Here is a 17,206-nt window from a genome sequence, read left to right as displayed (position 1 = left end):
TAGGGAGCGAGCAGAGGTTGTGGGGCATCATGTATTCCTAATAGAGCAGGCTTCACAGGGCATTGCATCCTCCTGCGGGGAGAGAGAGGAGCAGGGCAGAGGACTGAGTCTGTTGCACAGGCAGCCTCCCTCTCTCTCCTCTCTTCTGTCCTCTCCCCTCTCCATCCTCTCCCCTCTCCTCTCCATCCTCTCCCCCTTCTCTCCCCTCTCTCCTCTCCAACCTTCTCTCTCTGTGTTCAACACAGAGCTCAGACAGACACACATTTCATGGCTTGATGGCTTCTCTGTGTGATACCACTGCCTGATAGCTTATCTGCGGGGTTCCCCTTTGGTTTGAGTTCAGTCCAATAATCAGGGGGGGGGGAAACAGCCATCGACAAAGGCCCGCTGATAAAGAGATCAGATCCAGGAGGGCGATAGGGAACATGGGAGGCTGCAGCTGGGGCGGCAGGGGCCGGGAGGACGGCCTGGGAATAGGAATGAAGTCGGCGTTCATGGTAAACGAGATCTAAATTTGCCATAATTGAGCGTTACCTGTCCCAGTGGACCGTTGTATGAGTCACAATGTGAGCCTTATCTCTCTCAACACATGGCTCTGCTCCGGAATCAATTCGGCAGCCAATCAGTCTTCTAAAAAAAAATAGAAAACAGGGCTACAGGCAGGCTGCTACCGCTGCTCTAGAAGCTCCAGCATCAAGCAGCTCACCTCCAACCGGCTTCGCCTGGCTCACACAGCTATTGGTCCCCTTCCTCTGGTGCTATAAGTCCCTGTGCCGGAGTGGAGCTTCTCTGGATGGTATTGTTGACACACGCGGCGGCAGTCTGAGCCTCTACTCTGATTAAGTCATTACAGGCCAGGGGAAGAGTGAGCACAGCAGTGCAGAGCAGGCCCTGGGTGGAGGGAGAGAGCCCTGATAGGGATTATGACTGCTCCCTAGTGGCCACAGATGGATTTATCGAGGCCCAGCCCTGTAGTGCACAGGGATTTGTTTTACAGCTCCATCACGCTTTTAAGTTTTATTCTCTGTGACTTTGAGGTTGGGATTTTCTATTGACTTTGAGTCGCTTAAGAAGGCTTGACATATACTTACTATTCCAACACAAGACACAATCACACACACATGAAACAAAACCAGAAAAGCTAAACAACAAATTCTGAGACCTTGAGTAGTGAAGGCAATTGTAATGATGTATGTAGCTCTGAGGGCTAGGAGAATGTACAGTGCAGTGTGTTTTACCATGTTCAGCCTATTGATCCATTTGAAAGGGAGTTAGGAGAAATAGCCATTTATCGTCCGGCACACAACAGCCCATGTTTCTATATAAATGGTAATGCCTTTCCAGAGCACACAAAGTCGTCCAAGGGACTTCCAGGAGGGAAGGCTGCTGGTGGAAAACAAGGACCAAGAAGCAAACAATAATCCAGCTTTTCTCTAAAATCCTGTTTTCCTAAATGTCACATTGGATCTAGACAAAGCCTTTACATGGCAACATGTAAAACGTAGCATTATTACCCAGTTAATGTGTCAAGGGAGTGATTTACTCGTTGGCAAAGTGGATTTGGAGCGTGAGCCACACACCCTTTCTGTCAGAGTGGAATGAAGAGCATGTTTTCAAGGCTGGTATTGACCCAGTCCACTGGGATGAGCTTTTTTGGTGCTTGTCTGGTCTGGAGCATTTGACCCAGATCACTGTTCATGTATGGACCTGCCCCCTCTTATGATTGAATGTTATAATACTATATTTTGACAGTGATTCTACCAGAGAAGGCTCGTGGGAGGTGGAATGAATGGAACGGATTCAAACACGTTGTTTGCATGTGCTGGATGTGTTGGGTACCATTCCATTAATTCCATTCCAGCCATTACAATGAACCCATCCTCCTATATCACCTCACACCAGCCTCCTCTGTATTCTACACCATAAACTAAACCATATAATCCAAGCATCTTACATTACAGTATATGACTGTAATTTTTATCTCAGAAGCAAGCACAACAGTCAAGGTTATGGTCTGTATGAGATGTGTACAGTATGAAACCATGGAAAGGTGGACTGGCAAGTTGTATGGAGCATCGCTGTGTTATCCATACATTAGATAGATACATGATTCAGCTAAACACAGTCAGTCTTACAGGTGGCATTAGTGGTGGTGGCAGGTCTCTGTCTGGCTAATCCTCTATGTCTTTCAACAGTAACTTACATTTCTCCTCTGTGCCTCCGAGACCATGGGAGAGTGTGAAATAAACATTTCATTATAAAAGTATTGATTTGTACATTTTCATGTTGCAGATGTACATTTTCTCAAGGTGATGGGGATTATTATATGAAGGACAACTGCTGGAAATAAATACATTTTCAAATCAATGAGGTGGGGAATGGAGAGAAGTGAACAAACAGCCACATCAGGTCAGAGAGAAGAGAGTCCCAGGGGAAAAGCCAGAGAAACATACTAGGCTTTACTCTGCTCCTGTCTTCATTCCATACAGTATTTTACATACTGTCAGGTCAGTACAGTGTAGAAGTGGTCATTAGAAACCCCATGCTGTCTATTTGTCATCAGTAAAACACTGGATGTCACTAGGTTGTAAAGTATCTGTCAAGAACAGATAGCATGGCTTCATGTTGCAGTGGCAGAGTCTGCCAATCAAACACACAAGCGGAATGGCCATGAGTTCCTAAGTGGATGGAGTGTCTACTTGAAAGGCTGCAATGGGAGAGCAAACAAACACTTGGCCTATCCAGCTTTCTACCCCAATCTCGTCCCCCCCCCCTCCCCTTACCATGTTCAACTGTGTGGGGGAAGCTCCCTCGCTCGTCCTTCTCCAGCAGACTCTGATGTGCAGAGTGTGTTTTCACAGAGGGCCTGTGTTTTTATCCTCCAGACATTGCATACATATTACATCAAGAAAGGGACACAAATTACACACACAGCAGGCATCAGCTGCAGCATCATGGGAGGGAAGGAGTTGGTCCCCACAAAAACATCCTAAATGTCATCCAATATAATCTTAAAGTTTACAGTAGGTCTTCCCTAATAAGCAGAGTCATTCAGTTCCACGATGAGGATGACGATAACAATGAGAGTGAGGTAAATGCTTGGCTTTTGCATCCTTCAAAACTCTGATGCGGCAATTCATTAAATGTAGATCCTCTCTTTGGGGATCACAAGTTAGAGCAGGACAGAGAGTCACTTTGAAACTTCTAGCGTCACTACTGCATTGCCCCAAATAATGCATTCAGTTATTTCCAGGACAGATCATCTGTAACAATTTGCTCTCCCCCCTTTTGACTTCCTGCTCCATTTCTCCTGTTTGGAGCAGTGCTGCACTGGAGTCTAGCCTGGCGCTCCTCAGCGACTGTCATTGTTTTCCATTTGTCACAACGTCACCACCACGCCCTCCACTCAGGCAGCACACTCTATGGAGACGAGGCCTCGGGACCTGCTGCACCGCTCCACCGGTCCAGGAGTGGAGTCAATCTCCCTCTCCATATGCAGCAGGGATATGTGGGGGGTGAGGGAGCGCCGGGCACCAACGCTGCACTATCCGAGACTGAGGGCACGCTAGTGTGAAACCGCTGTAGCATGCCTCGCTACCAGTGTTTACAGGAGCGTCACTGCTGTGCATACTGGCTGAAGGTGCATTAGAATTAAATTTATTTTCTCTTTTACATTCAGGGGAAGTCTACTTTTTCACAAACTCTGTTCAACTAGTATGAGCAAACCTCCCTGATAGTGTTAGGAACATATGCACAGTGTGAGTAACTGTAGAAATCCCTGCACTAGTTTGATCTTAATGTGCCTGCATTGAAACAACTGCCTCACAGTTCTGGTACGAAAGCTAGAAATGATAGACCATCACACACATACAGATGTAGGGTCTTAGTTTGATCCCCCCGAACGTGTATTGTATTTGAGGTTTGCAAAAGCCTTCTCAAGTTTGTAATTTGACTTGATTTTCCCTTACGAAAAATGAATCAACCCCTCCAACAATGTCCATTAATTATAATCCATATTATAATTCACATTTTCTGTTGCTGCAGGGTTATTTTCCTGCTTTAACAAACTGGCAAAAATGATTATCCTACACACATAGGAAACCTCGTTAAAAACAGCCTTTAATGGGTCATATCTCCAACGATGGAGTCTTTATGATGTATTGGGCAATCTCTGCACTGCCCCGAGCCCTCAGTCCTCCCCTTTCAAAACATTCATATGGTCTAATTCCACCTGCAGCGCTCGGGAAAGTGTGTGTGATGCATGCCTGTGCCAGCCTAATGTTGTTGCAGAGGGCCCAATCACCCTGTACCAGACTCCCTGGACGACACAAGACCCCAAACTGCAGGTTTTACAGCATCATACTCTCCACTAGAATCTGGCCATTTGTCATCTTATTGATGTGTGATTACATGGTAATGGTCTTCTTTGAGTGTATGTCACATTTTCAATTCAATTAAAGGACTTTATTAGCATGGGAAACATATGTTAACATTGCCAAAGCAAGTGAAGTAGATAATAAACAAAAGTGAAATAAACAAGAAAAATGTACAATAAACATTACACCCACAAAAGCTCCAAAAGTATAAAGACATTTCAAATGTCATATTATGTGAAAATAGTACACAAGGGAAAATAAATAAACATAAATATGGGATGTATTTACAATGGTGTTTGTTCTTCACTGGTTGACCTTTTCTTGTGGAAACAGGTCACAAATCTTGCTGCTGTGATGGCACACTGGTATTTCACCCAATAGATATGAGAGTTTATCAAAATTGTGGTTGTTTTCAAATTCTTTGTGGGTCTGTGTAATCCTAGGGAAATATGTGTCACTAATATGGTATACATTTGGCAGGAGGTTAGTCCAACTCAGCTTCCACCTCCTTTTCTGGGCAGTGTGCACATGCCTGTCTTCACTTGAGAGGCAGGTATGCCTACGATGGCCTTTCTCAATAGCTAGGCTATGCTCACGGAGTCTGTACATAGTCAAATCTTTCACAGTGGTCAGGTATTCTGCCACTGTGTAATCTCTGTTAAGGGCCAAACAGCATTCTAGTTTGCTCAGTTTTTTTGTTAATTCTTTCCAATGGGTCTAAATGTTTTGCTGTCCTGGGGCTCTGTGGGGTCCATTTGTGTTTGTGAACAGCGCCCCAGGACCAGCTTGCTTAGGGTACTCATCTCCAGGTTCATCTCTCTGTAGGTGATGGCTTTGTTATGGAAGGTTTGGGAATTGCTTCCTTTTAGGTGGTTGTAGAATTGAACAGCTCTTTTATGGATTTTGATAACTAGCGGGTATCAGCCCAAATCTGCTCTGCATGCGTTATTTGGGGTTTTACGTTGTAAACAGAGGATATGTTTGCAGAATTTTGCATGCAGTCTCAATTTGGTGTATGTCCCATTTTGTGAATTTTTGGTTGGTGAGGGGACCCCAGACCTCACTACCATAAAGGGCAATGGGCTCTATGACTGATTCAAGTATTTTTAACCATATCTTAATTGGTATGTCAAATTTTGTGATCCGTTTAATGGCATCGAAGGCCCTTCTTGCCTTGTCTCAGATCGTTCACAGCTTTGTGGAAGTTACCTGTGCCACTGATGTTTAGGCTGAGGTATGTATCATATTTTGTGTGCTCTAGGGCAATGGTGTCTAGATGGAATTTTTATTTGTGGTCCTGGAAACTGGAACTTTTTTGGAACATCATTATTTTTGTCTTACTGAGATTGCTGTCAGGCCAAGGTTTGACAGAATCTGTGCAGAAGATCTAGTTGCTGCTGTAGGCCCTCCTTGATTGGGGACAGAAGCACCAGATCATCATCAAACAGCAGCCATTTGACTTCAGATTCTAGTAAGGTGAGGTTGGGTGCTGCAGACTGTTCTAGTGCCCTTGCCAATTCTTTGATGTATACAGTGCCTTGCGAAAGTATTCGGCCCCCTTGAACTTTGCGACCTTTTGCCACATTTCAGGCTCCAAACATGAAGATATAAAACTGTATTTTTTTGTGAAGAATCAACAACAAGTGGGACACAATCATGAAGTGGAACGACATTTATTGGATATTTCAAACTTTTTTAACAAATCAAAAACTGAAAAATTGGGCGTGCAAAATTATTCAGCCCCCTTAAGTTAATACTTTGTAGCGTCACCTTTTGCTGCGATTACAGCTGTAAGTCGCTTGGGGTATGTCTCTATCAGTTTTGCACATCGAGAGACCGAATTTTTTTCCCATTCCTCCTTGCAAAACAGCTCGAGCTCAGTGAGGTTGGATGGAGAGCATTTGTGAACAGCAGTTTTCAGTTCTTTCCACAGATACTCGATTGGATTCAGGTCTGGACTTTGACTTGGCCATTCTAACACCTGGATATGTTTATTTTTGAACCATTCCATTGTAGATTTTGCTTTATGTTTTGGATCATTGTCTTGTTGGAAGACAAATCTCCATCCCAGTCTCAGGTCTTTTGCAGACTCCATCAGGTTTTCTTCCAGAATAGTCCTGTATTTGGCTCCATCCATCTTCCCATCAATTTTAACCATCTTCCCTGTCCCTGATGAAGAAAAGCAGGCCCAAACCATGATGCTGCCACCACCATGTTTGACAGTGGGGATGGTGTGTTCAGGGTGATGGGCTGTGTTGCTTTTACGCCAAACATAACGTTTTGCATTGTTGCCAAAAAGTTAAATTTTGGTTTCATCTGACCAGAGCACCTTCTTCCACATGTTTGGTGTGTCTCCCAGGTGGCTTGTGGCAAACTTTAAACAACACTTTTTATGGATATCTTTAAGAAATGGCTTTCTTCTTGCCCCTCTTCCATAAAGGCCAGATTTGTGCAATATACGACTGATTGTTGTCCTATGGACAGAGTCTCCCACCTCAGCTGTAGATCTCTGCAGTTCATCCAGAGTGATCATGGGCCTCTTGGCTGCATCTCTGATCAGTCTTCTCCTTGTATGAGCTGAAAGTTTAGAGGGACGGCCAGGTCTTGGTAGATTTGCAGTGGTCTGATACTCCTTCCATTTCAATATTATCGCTTGCACAGTGCTCCTTGGGATGTTTAAAGCTTGGGAAATCTTTTTGTATCCAAATCCGGCTTTAAACTTCTTCACAACAGTATCTCGGACCTGCCTGGTGTGTTCCTTGTTCTTCATGATGCTCTCTGCGCTTTTAACGGACCTCTGAGACTATCACAGTGCAGGTGCATTTATACGGAGACTTGATTACACACAGGTGGATTGTATTTATCATCATTAGTCATTTAGGTCAACATTGGATCATTCAGAGATCCTCACTGAACTTCTGGAGAGAGTTTGCTGCACTGAAAGTAAAGGGGCTGAATAATTTTGCACGCCCAATTTTACAGTTTTTGATTTGTTAAAAAAGTTTGAAATATCCAATAAATGTCGTTCCACTTCATGATTGTGTCCCACTTGTTGTTGATTCTTCACAAAAAAATACAGTTTTATATATTTATGTTTGAAGCCTGAAATGTGGCAAAAGGTCGCAAAGTTCAAGGGGGCCGAATACTTTCACAAGGCACTGTAGCCAATTGGAATTTGTGGTCTGTATATTTGATCATTTCGTTGAGGAGACCATCAACGCCAGGGTTTGTATTATGTCCTGTAGTTCATTCAATGTAATTGGATAATCCAGTGGGTTCTGGTGGTCTTTAATAGTTGATTCTAAGATTTGTATTTGATCATGTATATGTTTTTGCTGTTTGTTCTTTGATGTAGGGAAAAAAGATTGGAGAAGTGGTTTACCCAGACGTCTACGTTTTGGATAGTGTAAGGACCGACGCCGGAGATGAGAAGCAGGTAGGGGAAGTTGACATTTAATTATGAACAAATATACAAAATGAAAAATAACAAACAATGCAGCAGCGAGGAACAGAGCTGGGGAACTGATACACTGCTCAAAAAAATAAAGGGAACACTTAAACAACACAATGTAACTCCAAGTCAATCACACTTCTGTGAAATTAAACTGTCCACTTAGGAAACAAAACTGATTGACAATAAATGTCACATGCTGTTGTGCAAATGGAATAGACAACAGGTGGAAATTATAGGCATTTAGCAAGACACCCCCAATAAAGGAGTGGTTCTGCAGGTGGGGACCACAGACCAGTTCTCAGTTCCTATGCTTCCTGGCTGATGTTTTAGTCACTTTTGAATGCTGGCGGTGCTTTCACTCTAGTGGTAGTCTACAACCCACACAAGTGGCTCAGGTAGTGCAGCTCATCCAGGATGGCACATGTGAGATGTGAGATGTGGCAAGAAGGTTTGCTGTGTCTGTCAGCGTAGTGTCCAGAGCATGGAGGCGCTACCAGGAGACAGGCCAGTACATCAGGAGACGTGGATGAGGCCGTAGGAGGGCAACAACCCAGCAGCAGGACCACTACCTCCTCCTTTGTGCAAGGAGGAGCAGGGGGGGCACTGCCAGAGCCCTGCAAAATGACCTCCAGCAGGCCACAAATGTGCATGTGTCTGCTCAAACGGCCAGAAACAGACTCCATGAGGGGGGTATGAGGACCCGACGTCCACAGGTGGGGGTTGTGCTTACAGCCCAACACCGTGCAGGACGTTTGGCATTTGCCAGAGAACGCCAAGATTGGCAAATTCGCCACTGGCGCCCTGTGCTCTTCACAGATGAAAGCAGGTTCACACTGAGTACGTGACAGACGTGACAGTCTGACGCCGTGGAGAACGTTCTAGCCTGACTGCCATTAGGTACCGAGATGAGATCCTCAGACCCCTTGTGAGGCCATATGCTGGTGTGGTTGGCCCTGGGTTCGTCCTAATGCAAGACAATGCTAGACCTCATGTGGCTGGAGTGTGTCAGCAGTTCCTGCAAGAGGAAGGCATTGATGCTATGGACTGGCCCGCCCGTTCCCCAGACCTGAATCCAATTGAGCACATCTGGGACATCATGTCTCACTCCATCCACCACAGACTGTCCAGGAGTTGGCGGATGCTTTAGTCCAGGTCTGGGAGGAGATCCCTCAGGAGACCATCCGCCACCTCATCAGGAGCATGCCCAGGCGTTGTAGGGAGGTCATACAGGCACGTGGAGGCCACACACACTACTGAGCCTCATTTTGACTTGTTTTAAGGACATTACATCAAAGTTGGATCAGCCTGTAGTGTGGTTGTCCACTTTAGTTTTGAGTGTGACTCCAAATCCAGACCTCAATGGGTTGATAAATTAGATTTCCATTGATAATTTTTGTGTGATTTTGTTGTCAGCACATTCAACTATGTAAAGAAAAAAGTATTTAATAAGAATATTTCATTCATACAGATCTAGGATGTGTTATTTTAGTGTTCCCTTTATTTTTTTGAGCAGTGTATATAGGGGAGGTAATAAACAGGTGATTGAGTGAGTCCAGGGGAGTCCAATATCGCTGAACCGCGTGGCGAGGGAAGTCAGGTGTGCGTAAATGATGGTTGCAGGAGTGCGTAATGCAGGGCAGCCTGGCGCCCGCGAGCACTAGGGGGGAAGAGTGGGAGCAGGCGTGACATAACTCTTCATGTTGTTGTTTGTTTAGTGTTTTCCAATTTTCCCAGAAGTGGTTAGAGTCTATGGATTTCTGATGTGCTGTTCCTTTTTCCCCCCTCGTGTATTTCTGTATTGTTTTAGTGATTCACCATAGTGAAGGCGTAGGCTCAGGTTTTCTGGGTCTCTATGTTTTTGGTTGGATAGGTTTCTCAATTTCTTTCCTAGGGTTTGGCATTCTTCATCAAACCATTTGTCATTGTTGTTCATTTTCTTCAGTTTTCTGTTTGTAATTTTTATATTTGATAGGGAAGCTGAGATGTGAAATATACGGTTTAAGTTTTCTAATACAAAGTTTACAACTTCACTACTACAGTGAAACTTTTTGTCCAGGAAGTTGTGTAAAAGGAATTGAATTTGTTGTTACTTCATTGTTTTTTTGGTGGGTTTCCACACTACTTTCCTTCTATCTATAGCATTTCTTAATATTATTCAGTTCCTTCTCCTTTGATTCCTCATGATTGAGTATTGCTCTGTTCAAGTAGACTGTGGTTTTTGTGTGATCTGATAGGGGTGTCAGTGGGCTGACTGTGAACACTCTGAGAGACTCTGGATTGAGGTCAGTGATAAAGTAGTCTACAGTACTACTGCCAAGAGATGAGAGGCGTGCAGGGCCACGCAGTCATGAGTGAACAGAGAGTACAGGAGGGGGCTGAGCATGCACCCTTGTGGGGCCCCAGTGTTGAGGATCAGCGATGTTGTTTCCTACCTTCACCACCTGGGGGAAGAAGGTCAGAAAGTCCAAGACCCAATTGCACCACAGTGTAGGGTTGAGACACAAGGCCTCAAGCTTAACCTCTCTGGGATATGTGGGATGGTAGCGTCCCACCTGGCCAAAAGCCAGTGAAAATGCAGAAGGCCAAATTCAAATAAATTACTATAAAAAATTGAACTCCCATGAAATCACACATGCAAGATAGCAAATTAAAGCTACACTTGTTGTGAATCCATCCAACATGTCAGATTTCAAAAAGCTTTTCGGCGAAAGCAAACAAAGCTATTATCTGAGGATAGCACCATAGTAAACAAAGAGAGTGAAGCATATTTCAACCCTGCAGGCGCGACACAAAACGCAGAAATAAAAATATCATGCCTTACCTTTGACGAGCTTCTTTTGTTGGCACTCCAATATGTCCCATAAACATCACAAATGGTCCTTTTGTTTGATTAATTCCGTCGATATACTTTATATCCAAAATGTCCATTTATTTGGCGCGTTTGATCCAGAAAAACACGGGTTCCAGCTTGAGCAACGTGACAACAAAATATCTCAAAAGTTACCTGTAAACTTTGCCAAAACATTTCAAACTACTTTTGTAATACAACTTTAGGTATTTTTTAACGTGAATAATCGACAGTATACTTTAAGTGACCCTCGTTCAAGATGGCCGTACTTCTTCATTACACAAAGGAATAACCTCAACCAATTTCTAAAGACTGTTGACATCCACTGGAAGCGAAAGGAACTGCAAGAAGGTCCCCTAATAATCTGGTTTCCCAAAGAAAACCCATTGAAAATGAGTGACCTCAGCCTCACGGGTGGCGCAGTGGTAAAGGGCGCTGTACTGCAGCGCCAGCTGTGCCACCAGAGACTCTAGGTTCGTGCCCAGGCTCTGTCGTAAGCGGCCGCGACCGCGAGGTCCGTGGGGACGATGCACAATTGGCCTAGCGTCGTTGCCAGGTGTGTCGGTGTTTCCTCTGACACATTGATGTGGCTGGCTTCCGGGTTGGATGTGCTGTGTTAAGAAGCAGTGTGGCTTGGTTGGGTTGTGTATTGGAGGACGCATGACCTTCAACCTTTGTCTCTCCTGAGCCCATATGGGAGTTGTAGCAATGATACTACTAAATTAGTAGCAATTGGATACTATGAAATTGGGGGGTAAAAAGTAAAAAAATAAATGAGTGACCTCAAAACAACAACAAAAAATCTGAATGTTTGTCCTCTGGGTTTCGCTTGCTAATAAGTTATGTTATACTCACAGACATGATTCAAACAGTTTTAGAAACTTCTATCCAAATCTACTAACAATATGCATATCTTATCTTCTGGGGATGAGTAGCAGGCAGTTGAATTTGGGTATGCATTTCATCCGGACGTGAAAATACTGCCCCCTGTCACCAAGAAGTTAATGATGAGCTTGGAGGGTACTACGGTGTTGAATGCTGAGTTGTAGTCAATGAACAGCATTCTTACATAGGTATTCCTCTTGTCCAGATGGGATAGGGCAGTGTGCAGTGTGATGGTGATTGCATCGTCTGTGGACCTGTTGGGGAAATAAGCAAATTGAAGTGGTTCTAGGATGACAGGTAAGGTGGAGGTGATATGATGCTTGACTAGTCTCTCAAAGCACTTCATGATAACAGAATTGGGTGCTACGGAGTGATAGTCATTTAGTTCAATTACTTTCGCATTCTAGGTACAGGAACAATGGTGGCCATTGTCACGAACCGGCTCAAAGCCCGTAACAAAAGGGAGACAACGTGGAGATAAGGCGTAACAAAATATATATTTATTAACTAAAGCAACTAAGGAAAATATACAATGGTGTGTGTAATCAGTAATCAGTAGTGTAAGTGAGTGTTTTGCATGCATGAATGTGATAATGCAGGGTGTTGAAAAGATGCTAAAGCAAACAACTCAAAAACCACCAAGAAACACAACAAAATCCATAAAGGTGTCTGCATGGAGAGAGTCTCCTCCATGAATGGGGAAGTGGTGTATTTATCCTGGGAGACACCGGGCCCAGGTGTTTCCCATGTAGCTGACTACCCTCCCAACTCCGCCCACCGGCATCCTAATAAGGAAACAACAAAGAGAGAATACGGCAGACAGAGTGGGAGGGTCGTCACACCATCTTGAAGCATGTGGTGAAAGCAGACTGGGATGGGGAGAGATTGAATATGTCCGTAAACAGCTGGCCTGCTCATGCTCTGAGGACGCGGCTAGGGATGTCACCTTGGCCGGCAGCCTTATGAGGGTTAACATGTTTAAATGTCTTACTCAAGTCAGCCACAGAGAAGGAGAGCCCACAGTCTTTGGTAGCGGGTCATGTCGGTGGCACTGTATTATCCTCAAAGTGGGCAAAGAAGGTGTTTAGTTTGTCTGGAAGCAAGACGTCAGTGTCCGTAACGTTGCTGGTTTTCCTTTTGTAGTGATTGTCTGTAGACCCTGCCACATACATCTCATGTCTGAGCAGTTAAATTACGACTCCATACTGACATTTTGCTTGTTTGTTTGCATTGCAAAGGGAATAACTACACTATTTGCATTCGGCCATATTCCCAGTCACCTTTCCACGGTTAAATGCGGTGTTTAGCGCTTTCAGTTTTGCACGAATTCCACCATCTATCCACAGTTTCTGGTTGGGTAGGTTTTAATTTTCACAGTGGGTACAACATCTCCTATACACTTCCTAATGAACTCACTCACCGAATCAGCGTGTACGTTGATATTATTCTCTGAGCCTACCCGGAACATATCCCAGTCCACATGATCAAAACAATCTTGAAACGTGGATTCCGATTGGTCTGACCAGCATTGAATAGTCCTTAGCATGGGTAATTCCTGTTTGAGTTCCTGCCTATAGGAAGGGAGGAGCAAACTGGAGTCGTGGTCAGATTTGCCGAAAGGAGGGCAGGGGAGGGACTTGTATGCATAGCGGAAGTTAGAGTTGCAAGTGATCCAGTGTTTTTCCAGCGCAAGTCAATATATGCTGATAGAATTTATAGTTGAACTCGGAAGTTTACATACACTTAGGTTGGAGTCATTAAAACTAATTTTTCAACCACTCCACAAATTTCTTGTTAACAAACTATAGTTTTGGCAAGTCAGTTAGGACATCTACTTTCTGCATTACACAAGTCATTTTTCAAACAATTGTTTACAGACAGATTATTTCACTGTATCACAATTCCAGTGGGTCAGAAGTTAACACACACAAAGTTGATTGTGCCTTTAAACAGCTTGGAAAATTCCAGAAAATGATGTCATGGCTTTAGAAGCTTCTGGCAAGCTAATTGACATAATTTGAGTCAATTGGAGGTGTACCTGTGGAGATATTTGAAGGCATACCTTCAAACTGCAATGCATCTTTGCTTGACATCATGGAAAAATCTAAAGAAATCAGCCAAGTCTGGTTCATCCTTGGGAGCAATTTTCAAACACCTGAAGGTACTACGTTCATCTGTACAAACAATAGCACACAAGTATAAACACCATGGGACCACGCAGCAGTCATACCGCTCAGGAAGGAGACGCGTTCTGTATCCTAGAGATGAACGTACTTTGGTGCAAAAAGTGCAAATCAATCCCGGAACAACAGCAAAGGTCCTTGTGAAGATGCTGGAGGAAACAGGTACAAAAGTATCTATTTTCACAGTAAAACGAATCTTATATCAACATAACCGAAAAGGCCGCTCAGCAAGGAAGAAGCCACTGCTCCAAAACTACCATAAAAAAGCCAGACTACGGTTTGAAACTGCACATGGGGACAAAGATCATACTTTTTGGAGAAATGTCCTCTGGTCTGATTAAACATATGAAACAGATGAACTGTTTGGCCATAATGACCATTTTTTTCTTTTGAGGAAAACAGGGGAGGCTTGCAAGCCAAAGAACACCATCCCAACCTTGAAGCACGGAGGTGGCAGCATCATGTTGTGGGGGTGCTTTGCTGCAGGAGGGATTGGTGCACTTAACAAAATAGATGGCATCATGAGGGGAGAGAATTATGTGGACATATTGAAGCAACATCTCAAGACAGTCAGGAAGTTAAAACTTGGTCGCAAATGGGTCTTCCAAAAACAATGACCTCAAGAATACTTCCAAAGTTGTGGCAAAATGGCTTAAGGACAAAAAAGTCAAGGTATTGGAGTGGCCAACACAAAGCCCCGACCTCAATCCTATAGAAAATGTGTGGGCAGAACTGAAAAAGCGTGTGCGATCAGGGAGGCCTACAAACCTGACTCAGTTACACCAGCTCTGTTAGGAGGAATGGGCCAAAATTCGCCCGACTTATTGTGGGAAGCTCGTGGAAGGCTACCTGAAACATTTGACCCAAATGCAGCGTAGTTGAAATTCATGTTTGTTTTTAATAATAAAACTATACATGAATAAACCACAAAAACAACAAACGTGTAAACCCAAACCAGTTCCGTGTGGAACAAACACAGAGACAGGAACAATCACCCACAAAACCCAACACCAAACAGGCTACCTAAATATGGTTCCCAATCAGAGACAATGACTAACACCTGCCTCTGATTGAGAACCATATCAGGCCAAACACAGAAACAGACAAACTATACACATAACATAGAATGCCCACTCAGATCACACCCTGACCAAACAAATACAAAGCAAACTATGGTCAGGGTGTGACACCCAAGTTAAACAATTTAAAGGCAATGCTACCAAATACTAATTGAGTGTATGTAAACTTCTGACCCACTGAGAATGTGATGAAAGAAATAAAAGCTGAAATAAATAATTCTCAGGAATTGTGAAAAACTGAGTTTAAATGTATTTGGCTAAGGTGTATGTAAACTTCCAACTTCAACTGTAGGTAGTTTGCTTTCAAATTTGTTTTGTTAAAATCCCCAGCTACAATGAATGCAGCCTCGGTATATATGGTTTCCAGTTTGCATAATGTCCAGTGATGTTCCTTGAGGGCTGTCATGGTATCGGCTTGATTGGGGATATATACTGCTGTGACAGTAACCGAAGAGAATTCTCTTGAGAGATAATACAGTCGGCATTTGATTGTGAGGAATTCTAGGTCAGGTGAACAAAAGGACTTGAGTTCCTGTATGCTGTTACAATTAGAACATGAGTCGTTAATCATGAAACGGCCTTCTTCTTCCTGGAGAGATGTTTATTCCTGTCGGCGCGACGCACAAAGAATCCAGGTGGCTGTGCCGACTCCTGACAGCAAATCCTGAGATAGCCATGTTTCCGTGAAACAGAGTATGTTACAATCCCTAATGTCTCTCTGGAAGCAACCTTTGCCCTGATTTTGTCAACCTTGTTATCTAGAGACTGGACATTAGAGAGTAATATCCTCGGAAGCGGTGGGTGGTGTGCACCCCTAAGAAATCTGACCAGAAGACCGCTCCGTCTTCCTCTTCTCCAGCGGTGTTGTTTTGGGTCAGCCACTGGAATCAGTTCAAATGCCCTGGGTGGTTCGGGCAAAGGCTCTGCTTTGGGAAAGTCACATTCCTTGTCGTAGTACTGGTAAGTTGACGTCGCTTTGATATCCAATAGTTCTTCCTGGCTGTATGTAATAACACTTAAGATTTTCTGGGCTGACAATGTAAGGAATAAAACATAGTGAAATACTGCAAAGTTTTCTAAGGCAGCACTCTCTGTCAGCGCCATCATGACTGGAACAAACAGTGTAGAATGGATGAGAATGCAGAATGTCTGCGTAGTTCATCCTTCCAGTGTAGAATGGAAGTTAAAGTATGACGGTAGTCTCACCACCATCCATCCCAGAGAGAGCCAGCCACTTTCCCAGTATCATGGGCACCTTGCAGGGTGTTGCAGCATATTGCCTCACAGGCCCAATTCTGACGGTCATGATTAAGTAATGTCTATACTTTTAAATTATCTAGGATGTGGCTAATCGCTTGGTTAATCAGGAAGGGATAATATAGACGGTCATTTACTCTCCATCTCATTAACCTCTTGAACCTATAGGGGCGCTGTGTCATTATTGGATAAAAAGACGTGCCCGTTTTAAGCGCAATATTTTGTCACGAAAAGATGCTCGACTATGCATGGAATTGACAGCCTTGGAAAGACACAACTCTGACGTCTCCAAAACTGCAAAGATATTATCTGTGCGTGCCCCAGAACTAATGCAACAGGCGAAACCAAGATGATGTTTCATACAGGAAATGCCCCGGATTCTGAAGGCGCTGTGTTCCAATGTCTCCTTATATGGCTGTGAATGCGCCAGGAATGAGCCTGCGCTTTCTGTATATTCCCCGAGGTGTCTGCAGCATTGTGACGTGTTTGTAGGCATATCATTGGAAGATTGACCATAAGAGACTACATTTACCTGGTGTCCCGCCCGGTGTCCTGTGTGCGTAATCAGTAAGTCCATGCACGTTCCATTTCTTCAGAATTGAAAGTAAACTGCCACGTTGGATTTTATCGTCGATAGATATGTGAAAAACACCTTGAGGATTGATTCTAAACATCGTTTGCCATGTTTCTGTCGATATTATGGAGTTAATTTGGAAAAAAGTTCGCGTTTTAATTACTTTTTTTCTTTTTTTTTTTTTTTTCCTTACCCAAACGTGATGAACAAAACGGAGTGATTAGTCGACACAAATAATATTTTTTGTAAAAACGGAACATTTGCTATCTAACAGAGTCTCCTCATTGAAAACATTTGAAGTTCTTCAAAGGTAAATTATTTTATTTGAATGCTTTTATGTTTTTTTGTGGAAAATGTTGCATGCTGAATGCTAGGCTTAATGCAATGCTAGGCTATCAATACTCTTACACAAATGCTTGTTTAGCTATGGTTCAAAAGCATATTTTGAAAATCTGAGATGACAGTGTTGTTAACAAAAGGCTAAGCTTGAGAGCAAATAGATTAATTTAATTTCATTAGCCATTTTCATGAATAGTTAACGTTGTGTTAT

General features: G+C 43.5%; 1 long non-coding RNA gene across 2 annotated transcripts in view; it reads right to left on the bottom strand.

The window, feature by feature from the left end:
- The window catches only part of LOC149979942 (uncharacterized), a 391,469-nt gene that overhangs the window by 354,458 nt on the left and 19,805 nt on the right, over window positions 1-17,206 (bottom strand). The window contains exon 3 of one of the 2 annotated variants that reach the window (XR_016483578.1): window positions 11,494-11,817. The exons of the other annotated variant lie outside the window; for it this stretch is intronic. This is a non-coding gene — a long non-coding RNA (uncharacterized LOC149979942). Of the gene's footprint in view, window positions 1-11,493; window positions 11,818-17,206 lie in introns of those variants that run through there. 2 annotated transcript variants of the gene reach the window in all.

Source organism: Oncorhynchus mykiss, chromosome 10 (assembly GCF_057628025.1).
Source record: "Oncorhynchus mykiss isolate SJ-2025 chromosome 10, ASM5762802v1, whole genome shotgun sequence".
NCBI lineage: Eukaryota > Metazoa > Chordata > Actinopteri > Salmoniformes > Salmonidae > Oncorhynchus > Oncorhynchus mykiss.
This window is presented reverse-complemented; position numbering and strand designations above follow the sequence as displayed.